Here is an 18,271-nt window from a genome sequence, read left to right as displayed (position 1 = left end):
TATGTGTTTCGTCCTTTTTTGCAGTGGATCGAAACCTTCAAAGCTCAAGGCCATGTCATCGTCTTCGTTGCCAAATTCTTTGGCCGCGCTGACCTCATGTCATTCATTTCCAATGTTCCAGAAAATCAAAGACCTGGTAGATTTTTTTATTTTTAATTTTTACTCTCTCTACAGTATTCCTAGCCCTACCTTATACCCATATGCGTCTTGCCTATGCAGCTTTGTTTCAGTCCTTGCTGTTCAAAGCATGCGGGAGAACGGTCAACCCCGTCAACAATGCGGTGGGTCTTCTCTGGACTGGAAATTGGCACGTTTGCCAGGCAGCCGTCGAGACCGTGCTTCGCGGGCGTACGCTCAAGCCCATGCCGAAGCTCATGGGGCTCGCCTCTCCTGTTGTTGTCGCCGACGAGACATTGGAAGTTGCATGCTCCGACATTTGGAGAATTCGAGACCCAAACCCGACTTATGGCTTTACGAACACCAGATCCCCCATACCAGAGTCTCCTCCGCCAGCAAACGCAAGTGGTTGGAGGAGCCGACGAAGCTTCAGGCGGCACCGAATCTCGATCTCCGACTGACGCTGATTTTCTTTGTATTAATTATACGAAAGAAACTTCTTTTGTATTAATTATATGAAAGAAACACCAATTTTATGATTATGGGAGGGGGTTTTGAGGTGGGAATGCTTAATGTTGTCTGCGGAATGAAATACAGGTGGAGAGAATGGTGAAGAAACTTCTTTTATTTTTCCCAATTTATCGGCAATTGGTCTTTTCGAGGCCCAGTTGAGCAGCAGATTGTACCAGGTTCTGGGCATGGCGGAGATCGGGATTCTGCCCAAGTTTTTCGGAGTTAGGTCAAAGTGGTTCAACACGTCTTGGTTGGGGATTCTGTTATCGACTTTGATATCTATTTGTGTGTCTTACATGGACTTCACCGACATCGTTTCTTCGACGAATTTCTCGTACAGTTTGAGGATGTTGTTGGAGTTTGCGTCGTTTTTTTGGCTAAGGTAGAAGTCGTCCTCCATTGAAAGGCCTTACCGTGTTCCTTTGAAGCTGCCACTGTTGGTAGTGATGTGCTTCATACCTCTGGATTTATGGTTTTTAATCTGCAAGCGCAATAGTATTTTTAAAACATTTTTTTTGTTATGAAATGCCACGTATAAATATACGAGAATGCCACGTTTAAAAAACTTACACGTCAACTTCTCACCTCATACAAAATTTAACCCTGGTAAGACAATTTAACGATAGAGGTCTAATTGATTTAAATTAGCACTATTTAAGACTCACTTAGAAATTGAAACGGGAAACAAATTGGGAAAAACCTACATAAATAGGGACAACTAAAGGGTTTAACAAAAAAAAAACTATAAAGTGTTATTAGAGTTATCTAAACTTAATCATAATAACAAACTTTATATACAATAAGTTTCTAAAACTAAGAGTATTTATATATAGACAAACGGTTTAAAATAGTTTTTCAAAACTCCAAATATACATAAAAACTAATCATCATGTTTATACATCATTTTTTCACTACTCAGCACCTCTGCTCCACTAAAACATCATTTTTTACTCACACTAATCAAGTGATCATTACAAAAGAGAAACACAAGCAAACATATAAACAAAACAAAAGGGTAAGCTAACTTTTACAAAGAAACAATCACAATTTAGTTTAAATGTTCAACCATATATAATAATTACATCATCAATTTAAACCAAAACATAAACAGATTCATAACACTTAAACTTGACCATTCAAATATATATAGTAATATCAGATTACGACAAGTTTTGTATTCATAATGGTGAAACAACTTGTTCACCCAAGCTACCACACAATGTTAGTCCGTCTACCACCTATGGCCAAAGAATCAAATCATAGACTATGACCTAGTACTACTCTCCACCATATAACTTCCCTTCTCTACTTGAGATGAAATAATTATTGGAGTGTTAGGATAACTTCCAAGACCGAGTCTCTACATCAATACATTACACTACTAAACTCCATCATGTGATTACTTAGATACTTTTCGATTTTCAAAAAGATAACCTAGTAGTTAGAACTCCAAGAAAAAAAATAAAAAATACTCAGAAAATGAGTTTTAGAAAAATTATATGTGTTTTAAGTAATTAGACTCCTTAATAGAGTTTTTATTTATACGTTTTGTTTTAATAATAAACAAATATAGTTTCATTATTTAAAACACATTCTCAACTACTCTAATTTTTAGATTCTTACCATAAACAAAATTAATAAGAATATAGTTCAACATCATGACAAAATTTAAATTAAAAATGAATTATAAATTAGTTAAAGAAAAAATATAATCCAAATATTTCGAACTTATATACTGATATTTCAATTTCTTATATATATATATATATATATATATATATATTTGTGTTCTGTACGTATTCATATCTAATTAAAATATTTTACTGATACTTCTCAGTATATTTTATAAAATAATAATATTTTTATAATGACAATATATTTATAATTTTTTATTTTAATAGCATTTAATATATGTAATTTTTATTTTTATTCACTAGTGCAGTTAAGGAAACCACATTGGTTATTTTCGTTTATATGCAGCGGTTCTTGAACCGAGGTATATACAGGTGAGGTAAAAAGGAGTAGTCTTTGTGCCTCGGTTCTGAACCGAGGCAGTATGTGAGGGTCTTTTGCCTCGGTTGGTTTCGAAGCGAGGTGGTAAATGTTTTTTTTTTTAGAAAATTCGAACTTTTGCCTTTCAAAATCATTTTTCTTTCTTTTTTATCTGCAACAGCAGAGACGACGACAAAACAGCGTGACGAACGGTTAAAGGCAGCGACGAACGATCGAAGGCGACGACAAATGACCGAAGGTGGCGACAAACGGCCGAAGACGGTGACGAATAGCTGGTGGCGATGGCGAACGGTCACTGGCAACAACAAACAACGTAGGTTGCGCGAGAGAAGTAGAGGCAACAACTTGGAACAATAGGTTAAAAAAATTTATCATGGCGGCCAGTGGTGGAGGTAGCGACGGGGTGGAGGCAATGGCGACGACTAGTGGTGAAGGCAAGGGCGACGACCAGTGGTGGAGGCGGCAACGACAGATCTGCAAGCTATTCACGCGAGATGAGAAGCAGCAATTTGTAGGTGAGTCTAAGGTTAAGTTTGACTAGTGCGAGTTGAGGATGGTGGTGGTGAGAAGCTTGTGGAAGAGGAGAATGAAAGGGAAAAATGAAAGGGGAGAATGAAAGGTCTGGAATTTAAAAATTGAAGAAGCTATTACCTCGGTTAAGTAGATAACCCAGACAATAAGACTCTACTGCCTCGATTCTAAAGATAACCGAGGCGTAAACCTTTCAGAAAAAAAAATTCAAAATAAAATTATAAATAGAAAAATTTAAAGATATTTCTAACTATAGGCATCGGTTCGCGGTTAAACCGAGGCATAAAAGCCTTATGACATCGGTTCAAATGGAACCGAGACAGTAGAGGTTGTCAAAATGGATTTGAAACGTTCAAATACAGAGGTTGTCAGCTTTTGGCAGGACATATTGTCTCGATTCTGCATAGAACTGAGGCAGTAGACTAATTTTGAAAAAAATGGCAGGTGAAAAGTCTGATGTGCAGAGGAAAAGCAGGATATTTTGCCTCGATTGGTCAGAGAATCGCGGGAGTATACCCTTTAGGCATCGGTTCCAATTGAACCGAGACATATAGTTTCGCAAAATTACGAAATTGCCACCACGTTTTGATACGCTTCGATTTTTATAAAACCGAAACATAACGTGCGAATTAAAAACCTATTTTTTTACTAGTGATTTAGATATATGTTTATCACATTATATATATATATATATATATATATATACCACGTATATATTATTTTATTATATTTTTAAAATAAATGTATCGTGTTATCTCGTAAAGTATCCGATAACCAAAACTTTTCAAGCATCATAGTGTGCTTATCACATCACTTAGGGTGTGTTCACTTGGGGGTGATTGGGGGATGATTTGGGGGATAGTGATTGAGTGGATTTGAGGGTATTTTTTGTGTGTGTTTATTTGAGTGGATTTGGAGGTAATTGAGAGTGGATTTAGAGGTAAAGTTTGTGAGAATTAGTGTAGGATTTGATTAATGTGACAGTTTTAAAAAATTTGTTTAATTGGTAGAAATTAAATATTACCAAAATGCCCCTAGGTATTAAAATGATATAAAATGATATAAAATGATATTTGTTAATGTTATATTTAACTGTAAAAATGTTTATTAAGAGTAAAAAATTAAAAACATCCTACTTAACACAATTCCACCACCTTCACAATACCTACAAACAAATATCATAAAATCCTTTCCCTGTAAAGAAAGAAAACTCCAAATCCAGCGAAAAATACCAACTCAAATCAAAGTGCATGAACTTCCACCACGGACCACCTTCGCCTTCCACCACACACCACCTTCCACCTTCACGGGGTATGTTCACCAGCTTCACAATGCACGTCCAACAGCTCCAACAACTCCACTCAAAACCTGCATCACAAACAAACGGTTAAGGGTGCTCATATTTCAACCACCACCTCCACATGCTGCTGTCTTCTCTAGATCTTATTATCTGGGCATCCTCCACCTTCGTCTAGCTCTTCAATGGTCTTCGTGCAATGGTTCACTGGCCGTCGCATCGTGTTGCCATCCTCCACAATAACAGACACCTTCATCGCTGCTTCAACGAGCATCAAATGGTCGCTTCATCCTCCATCATCACCGACAACTTCGTCCAGTGATTCAACCATCATTGCATGCGTGCTGCTTCCTCTAACATGACAGATCACGGTGCTTGCAGTACCAACGTTCCAACCACACGCTGCAACCAGCACCTTCGTCACATGCCTACACCACCATCGTTGCAACCTCCACCTTCCTCAAACATCAACTCGCCATAACCACCAAGCCACCAAGCACGAACCAAAAATGAGAATGGGAACCGAATAGAACCGAATACAAGCTGCAATATGACCCTTCGTAACCGAATACGTAGCTGGGAATGGAATACACGCAATGGCGTAACCGACTAGGCAACAAATGAACCGAATACGCTTTCTCGTTTTCTTGTTCAGACGCGAGTAATCAAATAAGGCGTGTTGGAACCGAATACGGTTTCAGTTCTTCGTCTTCTCCACCGTCTTCTCCAGCATCTTCTCCACCTTCGCAACTCTTGTTCTTCATGAAACACTTCGTTCTTCATCATTCGCTGCCCTTCAATGTCATCTTCTTCATTTACCACGACCCTGCAACCTAAAAAATAACAAAGACTTTCCAAAACACCTACAACCATACCTTTGCTTTCTCTCTTCCTCCGCACTGAATGCACCTTTGTTCACACTTGCAAACACAACAGCTTCCTTCACTTCCACAAAACAACGCTCAACTCAAACTTCTACCTCATTTAGCACACCAACAACAACAAACCAACCACATATTAATGCTTCTTCACTGGTCAAAAGTGATTCAAAATGTCACTGTGTGTGTATTGTGAGTAATGGGAATCTTTGATGTGCAATCTGTGTGTGAAATAACTCATCACAGGCCTCACGAATCTTTGTTGTGCAACGTTCACCTTTCCATTCTTCAATGTTCACTTCCACCCTCTCGTGAGTGCACAGTGCGTTTGCTGTTTTTAAAATGCTTAGAATCAATTCATATTTGTAATAGAATCGAATATATTAAGCTACGAACAATGCACTGTAAATATATATTTGTCGAAGGGCACATGAGACTTTTCCATTTGGATCCCTCCAAATCTTGTCTCCTCAGCGGGTGATTAAAAAGGTGTCAATCCCGCAAATCAGCTGCAATCCATCTAAGCAAATCGGTGCAAGTAAATACGTGATTACCTTTGATTCATCGCTTCCCAATTTGCGTGAATAATAATTCACCCTCAAGTGAACACAACATTAGGCTGTAAGGAATTTTTCTAATGGGTATATTTAGGAAAAATGGAAACATAAGATAAAATTGAGAAAAATAATAATATTTGATTAGCGAAATTTAAGAAAGAGGGCGATAAAATTTGAACAGATCCACTAAAAAAGTAATTCCCCCGTCAAATTCATGAAATGGGAAATTGGTGTTTCACTCTTTAGTTTTGAATATTAAAAAAATGATAATGTCTTTAAGATAAAAAAAATGACAGGTAATTTGCATTTAGAAAAATCAAAATAATAATAAAATATTTATAAGTTAAATTCCATTTTATGATTAGTACTACTTTCATAATATTATTTATTATTTTTATAATCTTTTCTACCATCCAAATTGGAAAAAATATATTTCTTTATCAGACATTTCACTATTTCATTATGAATTTTGATATGTTAACGACGTTTCAAAGTTGATAAATAATTTGCCAATCATATCAAAATTTATTCCTTTTTATTCACTCATGCATTTGCTGTCCCAATGATATTATGAGTACAATATTTGATAAAAGCACTAGAAAATTTTCGGTTATGTTTCTAATGAAATTAATGCAGCCAATAAAAAATATGTTGCCATCATATTATATAACACTTATTTTTTATTGATTAAATTTATTAAAAATGACATTTTTTTTCATTCAAGGAGTTTTACTCTTAACTTTATAGCTTCTGATAATGTTTATTCAATAACAAAAATGGATAATAAAATATATTACTAACAATTCTCAAATAATATATATTTTTTGGCGTGGAGAAAAATGAACTTAAAATAATAATGATTCACTAGATAAAATGAAGTTTGGGATAATTTGAAATGCAAGTAATTTTCAATTATTAGCCACTTAAGTTATCAATCTTCGCATTTTATAAGTTTATACAAAATTAATATGACATGATGAGGTTTGCAAAATTAAAACTAAAATCTTTACGTTGCAAAGTAACGGTTAACTAGAAATTAAAAAAAAAAGTTTAAATATGTTTTTTTTTTGTTTTTTATATTTTATGTAAAACATGCTTTTCAACAACAGTTTATAGAATATTTTTTACATGACAAACGAATTATAATATAACTGTCAAAACCAATTTTATAAAAATAATTTAACGACAAAAAATATATTTAACTTAAAAAAAACATGCTAGCTGTAAAGGAATTATATTAATTGAAAAAGTAATTCAATTATTATAATAAATAACTTAATGGTATAAAATCCATAAACTAAATCAGTCACTCATATCATAAATATATAGCATTTGATAGAATGTGTAAAGTGCTGAAATTTATTTGGCATAGTAAGTGTAGTTAAAATTAGGTAAACCATTTACTTTAAGCAATCATTCATTATGGCTATGTTTGTAGTCTCCATCTGAAGGACTATAAATGGCTAGCCTAAGTAAAAGTTTTAGTATATTAAGTTAATTTTCCCACTCTTTTAAGCTTTACTTTCATATCTCACACTGTCAGTGTTGTGTAGCGTCCCAACTTCTTCATCCAATAAAAACAGGGTGAGCCAGGTTTTGCTTTCAATTATTGTGTTTCCAAATTTAACAGCAAAACTTCCCAACAATACCATAAAAGAGTATAGCAGGTTTTTGACCACTTTATAAATCTTTTCTATTAACTTCCTTTCTTACAATTGACTCTAAAATATTGTCTGCCATTCAATTATTTATCACTTTCATTAGGTAAAAGGTTATTTTCATTCCCCCACCAATAAAGATTCCTAACTCGCACTTTTGATTTGGACGATGCTTCGAAAATACAGAACAATCCCTTTCAATATGTGTTATTTGAAAAACAAAACCTGGAAATCAACTTTGGGGTTGAATGATTGTCCATTTTGTTCACAATGATCATAATTTTGATTCCAAAGCTGCACAATAGTGCAGTTGCCTACCAATAACGACAGTGACTTAAAAATACCTTAAAGTAATTGTTTGAACTCAAATTAACATTTTTGAGAAAATAACTCACACTTTCACCACAAAATACTTTTACAAAAGATATATATACTTTCTGGTAATGATTACTTTTGAATGGTTAACATTATAGAAGCTTTTGTACTCATATAATGCAGTGTTATATACTGAATCTTTATATATCAGTAACTGCAGATGGCTAAAACTGAGACTGACATAAATCCAACCTGCATTACCTATGGCATGTAATTGTTTATTGCTAATCTTTGCATGAGTAAGTATTACGTACAACTTCAAATTCATTTTGAAATATAGGAAAAAAGCTGAAGAAACATTGTGTATTATGTATAATATTATTGCCGAAGACAGCTAAATTCTATGAAAATGACCTAAGAGAGGGAGAGATCGATAAGGCTTCCTTTATCTTCAAATTGAATGGGATGGCACCTTTGACCTTTCAGACGACACCTAAGGACAACAAGATGCATACACTTCAAATGCCACTCATTGAATTAAATCCATCTCATCACATTCCACCTACCCATAATAAATCGACAATTGAATTGTCGTTGCAACTTGCAAGTGGTAACAAACAAATTTGACATAAATATCTCTCTTTAACTCCTGATTTGCCACAATTATGGAGAATTAAACCCTAAGACCGAAATTAATTTGACGCACGTTGGCTTCCATCATCTGTTTCCTTTAATTATTTTAAAAGCAATAATTCGCTTTCTCTTCACGCTCTATCTAGTTGCCCTTTAGATATCATTAACCGTTAGAGAATAGAAACCACACGAGAATAGCTTTAAAGCTCCATTTCATTTGAACAATTTCTCATATTGGTGATGGTACTATGAGCCATAGGAAGTCTCATTCACATGGAAGCATACCCTTTTCATGGGAAGACAAACCTGGGGTTTGTAAGACCCCAAACAATGATTTCTCTGAAAAGAATCAAAAACTAGCTTCCCCATTTCCACCTTTAGGTCCTAACCATTTGAGGAGCAACTCAAGGAGAATGCTGGAAATAGAGGAGAAGAAGATTCCTCTTCCTCCTTGCCCACTTCAAGCTCCTCGCAGAAGCACTTCTGAGAAGGAGAAGGGGTTTAGATGGCAGGAAGACCCTTTTCTTGTAGCCTACAAGGAGTGTACCAAGAGTGAGAAGAATTGCAAGGTGCCAAGGAAGAACAAAAAGGGTGTTGGATCTAACTTTAGGTTAAGCAAATCTATTTTCTCGTGTAGAAGTGCCAATGATGTAAAGGATGATATTTATGTGAAGCTGGCTCCCTTTCCTCGTCTTCCTGCTGGTAGAGGTCGTTCCTTAACATTAGAAGATCAACAGAAACGAGGCTTCAACTATGAAACATGGCTATAATTTTCTCTTCTCTCTCAATTCTCTTTTCTGCTTCCCAATTATTAATTGTAACTTACATTTGATTGTATAGTTATCTCAGTTTTTACTAAGTATCAAAGATGTCTGATTTGATCCAGAATATTTTTTCCATGAATAGAATATTTCCTAATCTTTACTACTTTAACGTTCAGTGTGTCATCAATTTATTTATTTTTTCAAAAAGAGTGACTCATATGTACAGACCAAAAAATAGTATCTGCTCTAAATTATTACACACAAAAACAACAGAAAAATTTCGGAATATATATTATTTTTGTTTCTTCAAGATCACTGCTCTGGTTATATATTAGAGGTAGTGAAAAGTTTTTCTTAAGCGCCTGGACAAATAATAATTTATTTAGTTGGGTGAATATTTTTTGGGTTAACAAATATGTTTTTTTTTTAAATTATATTCAAAATTTTTGTTTTCTGGTTAAACTAATTATTTGTATGAAAGTCATGCAGAACAGTGTGTCTCAAACATGACGAATCAAATGTTATATTACTCGCACCATCACCAAATGATTTGTCTTGCTATTTTTTCATCATTTAAATACTATAATGTTTATAAAAATCTAGAAAATCATATCTTACAGTATGTTTTAAATAATTGGTTATTTTAATATTAAATATTTAATGTATGAATAAAATTTTAATAACGAGCTTTATTATATAATAATCAGTTTGATTATCTAAAAATATATTATTTCTCTAAATATTTTTTTAAGAATTTTATATACTTTTTCTAAATCTTCTAATATTCTGTTTATTTTGCGAAAGAATAAGTTAATTTCTCTTTTTTTCTTTAGATTGTTATATTCATGAAATATCTCTTGCACGTGGAGTCTGAGTCTTTAGTAAGATTTTGTGCTTATCAAATTTCATGTTTTCAACTCATTCTTTATGAACTTATCTTTTAATTCAAATACTACCTCTAAATGTAGTTGCCTATCTTAAAACTATTAAATTTCATGTCTTTGTCTAATCACTACTGCGAGTTGCTCAAACATTACGCAACACAAAGAAGATCCATTGCAACAAAATCAAGGCATTCCGAAACCTTTCCACTAAATAACTTAGTAAATGCCTACGCTAACCGCCAGATGTTCGACCAAATGCCTCAATGGTATCTCTACTCTTCGAACACATTCCTCGTGTTGGAAGTCTCAAAAGTCCAATTTACAATAGTGGGTGCAGTTCTCATTTTTATTAAATAGTATTAAAACTAAAGTCCACTTAAATAATAAAGTTTGAATTCAAAACTGGGTTTCCCGTTTTCCGGCTATGCTGGTTGTGGTTTCCTTATTCAATCGGTGAAGTCTTATAATGTACTGTTGAATGATGGTTCAAATTTGATTTCATTGCATTATCCACTGTGCTTATAATTGCATCCAATGAAATGCTCGAGAAGAATGTGGTTGTCTATAATACACTCATTGTAGGACTTATGCGATGCGGCAGAATTTAGGACTCGAGACAGTTGATTTATTAAATTGGGGGAAAGGATTCTATTTCCTGGACAGCAATGATTTATTCAGAGATGAGATTACAAACTTTAGAGATGGATGAGTACACTTTTGGAAGCGTGTTAACTGCTTATGGTGGTGTTACGACTTTTCAAGAAGGCAAGCAAGTTCATGCTTATATAATTAGGACGGATTACCAGAATAATATATTTGTTGGAAGTGCTCTTGTTGACATGTATTGTAAGTGTAAGAATATAAAATCAGTGGAATCAGTTTTAAGGACGGTGACTTTGAAGAAATAATGTTGTATATTGGACTGCTATGGACAAAATGGTTATAGTGAAGAAGCTGCTAAAGTATTTTGTGATATGGAAATATTTGGGATTGAGTCAGATGATTTCGTCCTTAGGGGTGTAATTAGCTCACGCGCAAACCTTACTACTTAGAAGAGGGCGCTCAGTTCATGGCAGAGCTCTGATTTTTGGCTTAATTTCTTTTATTACTGTTTCCAATGCTCCAGTTACATTATATGTAAATGTCGAAATCATTACAAGTGCATTTCGAACTGGAGGTTAGAAGAGCGAAAGAATTTTATAAATAAGATGCCTTTCAGACCTGATGCAATTGGTTCGACACCCTCCTCATCATTATTAAATTTAAAAATAATAAGTTGGTTAAGAAGGGTTTTAGTTGGAAAAGTGAATTGATTTTGAAAAGATATTTTCTCCCATAATTAAATATCAGAACTGTATTTGGCTTATGAGCTATTTCAATTTAGACGTTGTCTTGACGTGAAATCGGTCTTCCTTCACAACCTCAAGGTTTTGCAAAGTAAAGAGAACTTTTTTTTCCAATTCAGAAAGAGTTTATATAGGTTCAAACAATTTTCAGTACAAGGACTAGTCTAAAAGGCATGACAAATATTTGATTTTAAGGTTATGGATCTTTTAAAGAAAGAATTATTGAAGAGATACAGCACTAATTAAACATTAGCTCAACCTATAAGAGATTGGTATCATTTTTTATCAAAAATCTTCAAATAATAAATTTATGTGCTTTTATCTGATGTTCAAGTTTCTCACTTTTACTCATTATATAACTTAGATTCATACTTGAATTCTCGTCTCTCATTAAAGGTGTGTAAATTCTATACAAATTGTTGGGTAAACTTAAATGTGGATAGTTGCATTTAATAGTGTTGATAAAACTAAGTGTCAAAGGTTATGAGTGCTTCTACTAGTAATGATTAAGGCATCCAATGGAGTTTATTAATTATGTTATTTGTAATAGTTATATTTAATGCATGTAGATGAAGCTCCATACAAAGTGTTTATAAATAGTTCATATACTACTCAAAGTAAAATACAACTAGTAATACAATAGAGTATTTATTCCGAAAAACTTGTTTGTCAACAAATTGACATAAGAGTTAGGGAACATGAGTGTCTGAGTGCTTAAAAAAGAGTAAGAGAGTTTGAGTGAGATGCTCCACCTTGGTTAACAAAGGGCGTCAATTTTGACCACGGGAGTATGCAAATGAAGGCTCTCTTTCGTTTCCAATAAGTATGAGAAGTAGATAAAAATGATCACTAAGAACCAAGAGATATGGAAGAACATATGTTATCCCAACTTACTACATTAAGAGCGTCGTGAGTGAAGAACAAAGTAGCCATGTGCGAGTTGTACAGAGTTGTGGATGAGTTTGACTTTAAGAGGATAACAAATGTTAAATCATAAAAAAAAAATATAAGATATATTAGAGAAGGTTTATAATAAGATAATTGTATAAAGCAGATCGAATTTCAAACTTGAAAGCATAAAGATGAAAGAGGGAAAAAAAAAATATAAGACTATGAAGTTTCATACATTAAAAGGTTTACAAAAAATTTTCTCTTTATGAAAGAGAGGGGAATAATATCACAGTTTTTGTTTAACATTTGCCAACAATAACTTGAGAATTCTTTTCTCTACTACTATTAACATTAAAAATAAAATTATAATGTATCATGGACGTTAAAAAAATAGAAGAGTTAAACCTCAACCTTCTTGCACTTTTCACGAAAGATCCAAATTATGTAGAAGACTGATTGAATATTTAAATTCCCTGAGTTTTTATTAGTAAGTAGTCAGGGGACGATTTTTATCAAGGAGCCAACTCTACTTCACCACTGTAATATTTAATGGATTAAACATTTTATTTTAAACAAATACTAATTGAATGAGCTATATAAGAAACTAAGAACGCAAAATCAAAGGCTTACTTTTTTTGGTGATTCAGACTGTTAATGCAAGAATCATGGAAACGGAGCACGTTAGTAATGTTACAAAGTTGCTGAATCTGGTTTTTATACGCTTAATGCTCACACTGCACTGCACTTTGAAAATGGTATAAGATATTACCTGAGTGTGGAACTTGTGATCTCATATATTCACTTGATGAAACATAGATCTCAAGATTTTGAATACAGCTACCTGGCCTAGACTGATTTTCTCAAAGGCTGTAACAATATCTCTGCTACAACAAGGACAGTGGCAATTAACCATTCTTGGGTGGCTCCTAATTTGACTACTGCATGTTTCACAATAAAATACACGCCTTTGAGAAATTGTCTCTAAATAGACTCTATTTCCATAGTTTTTTCTCAGAGCATTGATTCTTTCTTGATTAATGATTTGTCAGAACTTCATATGTTTACGAACAAACTTTTTTAGCTTTTATGCTCTGTTTCAACACACAGATAGTAGAAAGGAAAGAAATAGAATAGAAAAATGATACAATGAGTAAAAACCAAATATATTTATTGGATGTTTCTCTCGAAAGAATGTAAGAAAGAAAACAGAAAATTTGAGTTGCGTTTCATTGATTTTGATTTTGTAGAAAAATAGAGAAAAAGATCCTTAGTCGGATGAGCTGCAAGAATTGGCACGGATGAGAATGATGAGGAAGTGTGATTAGACTATCTACAAAGAAAATCCTTAGTTGTTTGTTTTTGTTTCCTTTAAGGAAGATATTCCTTTGGGGTGATGGATTTTTGTCTAGTGTTATATATACGTAGAAGAGTAAAAGTGTTTGTCATAAATGATAAGTCTGAATTCCGCTAGCATTACAAACTTTTTTATCTGCGATTTTACAATTTTTTTGACAATATTTATAACAATTATAAAGATTGTATCTAATGTTTTAAATATTATTCGGACAATATTATGTATGAAATGTTTTGTATAAATTGTTTGTTCGGTTGAATTAGTTAGAATTTTTAGATAAATTGAATGTATAGGATGGAAAAAAAAACTTTGTATGACATAATTCACACTCTTTGTCATAGTAGGTTGAATATTCACATTTATTATGAGAGATCAGCACAAGTCTGTCATAGAACTCTAAACATATTATAACATGTGAATAAAGTATATCATAGAAGAGAATGTTATAACAGGTAATGTGAAGTACGTCATAGTAACTTGATGTATTATGATAAATAATCAAAAATACATCATATTAAGTTAGGTTTACTATGACAGATCTTTTCATAACGTCATAAAAAATGTAACTCCCATAATTATCACCCAGTTGTCATAGAAAGTTTATTTTATCTATCAAAAAATGTCATTTATGCACTAATGACATTTAAAATGATTACAATATCTTACAATTTAATAAAATATTTTTTTCTTTAACTCAACTATATCTAATGAAAAAATTTACTATGTAAAACATTCCTATTTGACATAATTTATGGGGCAATTTTGTTAGTTTAAAGGAGTCCATATGTTTTATTGGGTTTTTTATGTTGTCATATGAGTATTAACAATATAATTATGTTGGTACTTTTGAAAATCATTTTAATATATTTTAAAACATCAAAATTAGTATCCATTAATATATTTTAAAGACACGAAAGAAAAACAATACAAGAAAAAAAATTCAAATTTAGTTTAAACAAGGTATCTTTTTCAAGAAGATCTCAGACAAGTTTATTTTTTTATTTGGAAATAATGGTGGTAACAAGGTTAGGAGCTCTTACCTTGTGTATACTATCCAAGTCTTTCAACTAATCGAGTCCTAGTAATCTACAATTTAAACAACTATCATGTGATATTTTTCAATCCTTTTTCATTGAGTTTTTTTTGTGGAATTCTTTGCTTCTTAGATGAGTAGATACTCTTTAGCTTCTAGAGTGTATAATATGTACCGATCGATCAAAAAATCAAGAGTAGCCAATCCATAAGTCGACCTGTCATGTCGATCTTTGACATTAACATGGATCAATCAATTCATGTTAAATCAATAAACCAATCAAAAAGAACAATAACACAAATTAGTCAAGTAATCACTGTAAGGCATCATTGGATTACATTAATTACTACATTTAATACCTTTGTGCTTAAATATCTAATGACTTAAGCATCAAACTATTTTTTATAAGTACCACCCAAATTGTTCAAGACAATCGAAATATATAAACAAACAGAAGATAAAAACAATTCGAAGACCAAATCATCAATAAATAAAGTGTTCGATTGATTACGTAGAAACATATAATATTTAAACTTTGCCAGAAGAAGGTAAAATGAAAAGGATGAGACTTTGATAGAATCAAGTTTTTAATTTAAAAGTATTGTTACTATTTACATTATAAATGTTAAAATTAAAAAATTAAGATATATATATATATATATATATTATAATCACATTAGTATAAAAATAGAAAATAATAACTTATTATGATGAATTCATCTATTATGTAAAAAAAATGGTGCAAATGCCATTTTTACAATAAACATTAAATTTATTATGTTACGTAATATTATAACTAACATTTCAAGTATATATAATGTATGTTCAATATAGAACGATCATAGTAAATTATTTATTATTATGTCTACTTTAATTTCAAATGAAATAGTAAATCCAATTCAAAATTCGGAACCTTATACTTGATTTTATCTTCTCTTCTCTCTTCTCCTACAGCAAAAATATTTGTATCATAAACTTTTCTCTCTTATCCAACAACAAAAATAATTGTAATTCATGTTTTGCTTCATCCTCCATCTTATGTCTTCTTCTTACAGGTTCATCAATTCATTCGTTATGGGTGTGGTTAGGATTTATGCTTTCATGTAAGAATAATCTTTTGTAATTTTCTTAGAATTAAGAATATGTAAATTATATATTCTTAAAAATGTTTTTATTTGTTTCTATATCTTGTATTTCTTATTTCTTATTCGAAAGTGTCATATTTTTTCCATTTATTGTATTGATATTGTTATCTAAATTTAAATAAAGCACTTGTTTGACTTTAGAAGTTAAAACTTTTAGCTCAATGTTTGTTTATTTCTTCTAGTTTAATACAATATTTAAAATCTCTTGAAGATACATACTTCACAATCAATACAAATAAATCCTAAAAACAACACTTAATCATCAACATTATTATTAGTAGCATTTATCACAAGAGCATTACAAACTCCCCTTAAGAATAAACACAATGTAATAATAAATAAATAAAAAATAGTGCATACGGATAAAGAACTTGTTATCAATTGGAAAAGAAAATATTAATGGTCATTGATATGACCTAAAACCAATTGCAAGAGAAAACATGAAAAAGTTACATGAAGTTGGAAAAAAATGATGAATTAGGTGACAATATAATTAGTTAAAATGTAGAGAAACACAAGTCAAACTAATAAAGATATAAGAGAATGAGTTAATGAATGCAGGAATCATCAAGTATCAATTAATATTACACAACATATCAAATAATGATTTATCTCCACTATTATCTCAAGACTTTTTTTTTTGTTTTATAAAGGTGAATGGTACTAAAAAAGTTGTGTTCACTATATGGCTTGGCAACTACTATAAAGATAACACACAAACTTCTTGGCTACAAGACAAATCTACAAAACAAATTAAAAATAATTTTTTGGTATCCAAACTATATTAGGTCTTTTAGGGATAATACTTTGTGGTTTTCCTTTATAAATCTAGATATACTTCCACTAAGAACATCATGACTTCTAATATAACATATGTATGATGCATGCCTTTTTTTTCCAAACAACACAAAAGGTGATAATGGATTTTGAAATTGAAAAAGTTTCTAACAACTTTTAGTTTCTTTTGATGTGGGAAACTAATTCCAACTTTATCTATAACACACTTTTATGGATTTAAGAGTACATATAATTTGATATATATAGAAAATTTTCATAAAAAAACATTTAAATTAATTAGAATATAACTACTTAAATTCTTATAGTCCAAACGTTTTCTATATGAGAAATATCAAAGATTTCATGTATTAAAAACACTATACTATAAAATGAATATTTTATTTTTAAAAGGGTAAATAATATTTTTATTTTCATTGAAACATAACCTTGTAAGCAATTTCTATAATTTCAATTGAATGAAAAAATAAAGGATTTTGAGTTTCATGATTTTCATTGGTTTCACATGTACAGTAGAAAAAAACTTACTGGATTCATTGTATAGTTTTCTCCTATCAATTGTTCTTTCTTCTCTTACTTCTCTTATATGTTTTCTTGATGATATAGAAATTATCAAGGATGTCACCTTCTGTTAAAAAAATAACATTGTTTCTCTATCTTTATAAGAGTATAACATTTTTCTCTCACTTTCAGAAACTTAACGTGAGCGGAAGTAAAACATGTTTCTTTTTATAATATTTTACCAATTTTAATAAAATATCAAAATGTTCTTTATTGAAGTAAGAAGGAAGAGATTAATTTTAATAACTCTAGAATAATCCGTGTAACTTTTATACATTTATGTTATAATAATCATTACATTATAATCTTTACAAAGTTATTTTTTAAATTACATAAATCAATTATTAAATTAATATAATTTAACAAACATATGAAAAATAAATATAATAAATTTTTGTTATTTTTTCTTCAGAAATAAGACAGAACAAATGAAAATTTCTTAAGAAAAACTAAATAAGCGAAGAGAGAGAAGTAATATAAAATTATTTTAATTTTCTTCTATCTTAAATTTTATCAATTTTTAATTTTTTACATGTTCAACTTTATATGTTAACATTTATTAAATTAAAATTATACATGTTATAGAGTAAATTGAAACTCTTTTTAATTTAGTTCTACTATTATTCGCGTGCAATTTAAAATAATTTGAGAACACGACATCCTCAGCCTGTCATCCTGTCACTGGTGGTACTAATAACAATTTCTTACGCTAGTAGTACTGTTAGCGTTTTCTTTTCAATATTGGACAATTACTGTCATGGCATATTCTCTCATCCAATATATATGTGTTTATTTCCAATTTGTGTGACGCCAGTTGTAATTTGTGCCCTATTGTATCATTGTGTAGTTGCTAGATCGTAACTTGTTTGTGGTTATAATTAAGGCTAAGAGTACTTAATATATCACAGTATGAATCGTGAAAGAGATTTACATAAATTGGATAATTTTATGTAACTCTGATAGTGTCTTTCTCGCTTTTCTAAGAT

General features: G+C 31.4%; 1 pseudogene across 1 annotated transcript; it reads left to right on the top strand.

Moving 5' to 3' along the window:
- On the top strand, window positions 1-659 carry LOC124827859 (LOB domain-containing protein 39 pseudogene; annotated as a pseudogene). The gene is made up of 2 exons (XR_015786495.1): window positions 1-136; window positions 220-659. The product of XR_015786495.1 is annotated as an LOB domain-containing protein 39 pseudogene (transcript).
- Window positions 660-18,271: the final 17,612 nt, after the last annotated feature.

This window comes from Vigna umbellata, chromosome 1, assembly GCF_029865625.1.
Source record: "Vigna umbellata cultivar VRB3 chromosome 1, Vumbellata_1.0, whole genome shotgun sequence".
Lineage (NCBI taxonomy): Eukaryota > Viridiplantae > Streptophyta > Magnoliopsida > Fabales > Fabaceae > Vigna > Vigna umbellata.
The sequence above is the reverse complement of the archived record's forward strand: the minus strand, read 5'-3'. Positions and strand labels throughout refer to the sequence as shown.